Raw genomic sequence first — 1558 nt, forward strand, 5'->3', positions numbered from 1 at the left:
GTTGGCGGTCGGGGTGGGTGGGTGGGATGAACTGGGAGACTGGGATTGACATATACACACTATTGATACTATGTATAAAATAGATAACTAATGAGAACCTACTGTGTAGCACAGGGAACTCTACTCAGTGCTCTGTGGTGACTGAAATTAGAAGGAAATCCAAAAAGATGGGGTGTATGTGTATGTATAGCTGATTCACCTTGCTGTACAGTACAGACTAACACAATATTGTAAAGCAACTACACTCCAACAAAAATTAAAAAAAAAAACGTGTTCAAGACATTAAATGCACAGCTGACTCCAACCTACCATTTAGTACGCTTTGTATTATAGGATAGAAAGGCTACCCCCACCTGTGGAATGTTAAGCTCACACCCAAGACAATCAGAGCCCCCCACATTCAATATCCTATGTTCTGGTTGTACCAGAAAATGAACAACCAGCAAATGATTTCACCACTTAAAAAAAAATTTTTTTTTTACACTTAAAAAAATGGGATGGGGCGGATTCCCCCCTTTTAAAAAATGTTTCTAGAGCTCCTAAAAAACTGGCATTTACAAAACAGTTGATAAAAATATTCCTGTGGATTGTGCAAGAAGAGAGACGGGGACCACTGATAGGACCAGGTGTGTGATATTAATGTGACTTGGCTTCTTTCTCTCCTGCTTCATCGAAGGCTGGGCTGTCCTCGTTTTCAGTTTCTCCATTTTCTGCAGGTACATCTTCTTTAGTCTCTTGGTTAGTGGCTTCAGCCTGTTTTTCCTTTGCTCGCCTTTTCCCTTGTGTTTGCACTTTTTTGTCTGAAGATTCATTCTTTCCTGCCGGCTTTTGGGGCTGCGTTTCCACTTTTGCAGGAGCCGGTTTAGCTAGCAACCTCGCCGATGTCCTCTTGGGCTCCTCCTTCGCCGCCCCCTCGGTGGAGCCAGGCTTCCTCTCGGGCATCGTGGCGGCGGTGAAGCTGCCGCTTCCCGCCACCCTGCTACATATTGCGGCTGCCGGGCGGCGCGGCGGAGAGTGCCGGCGGGGACAAGAGCTGCGGTGGCCGAGGGGCCAGAGCCTTATATTTGAGCATCTTCAGTTTCTTCCTCTCCAGACTGTTTCTTCCAATGAAATGGTATAATATCGTGGAAAGGGCGCTTGAACTGGAGTTCAAAAAAAAAACTGGTCTCAGGGCTTCCCTGGTGGCGCAGCGGTTGAGAGTCTGCCTGCCGATGCAGGGGACACGGGTTCGTGCCCTGGTCCGGGAAGATCCTACATGCCGTGGAGCGGCTGGGCCCGTGAGCCATGGCCGCTGAGCCTGCGCGTCTGGAGCCTGTGCTCCGCAACGGGAGAGGCCACAGCAGTGAGAGGCCCGCGTACCGCAAAAAAAAAAAAAAAAAAAAAACTGGTCTCAGAGTTATGAAAACTTTGTAACACAGTATCTGACATCTGGAAAATGCTTGATCAATATGAGCCATCATTTCTGTGCAGGTGCTAGTTGTGATGATGTAATAAGAGCAGTAGTCATAGTAACAGCGAGCGCACTTTAGCGCGTAACGGGTGCCTGTGAGGTTGTCAA

At 47.9% G+C, this 1558-nt stretch overlaps 1 pseudogene; it reads right to left on the minus strand.

Moving 5' to 3' along the window:
- Positions 1-554: 554 nt before the first annotated feature.
- LOC132416258 (non-histone chromosomal protein HMG-14 pseudogene) lies at positions 555-942 on the minus strand (annotated as a pseudogene).
- Between the last annotated feature and the right edge of the window lie 616 nt (positions 943-1558).

The sequence above is a fragment of the Delphinus delphis genome, chromosome 20 (genome assembly GCF_949987515.2).
Source record: "Delphinus delphis chromosome 20, mDelDel1.2, whole genome shotgun sequence".
In the NCBI taxonomy this organism is placed as follows: domain Eukaryota; kingdom Metazoa; phylum Chordata; class Mammalia; order Artiodactyla; family Delphinidae; genus Delphinus; species Delphinus delphis.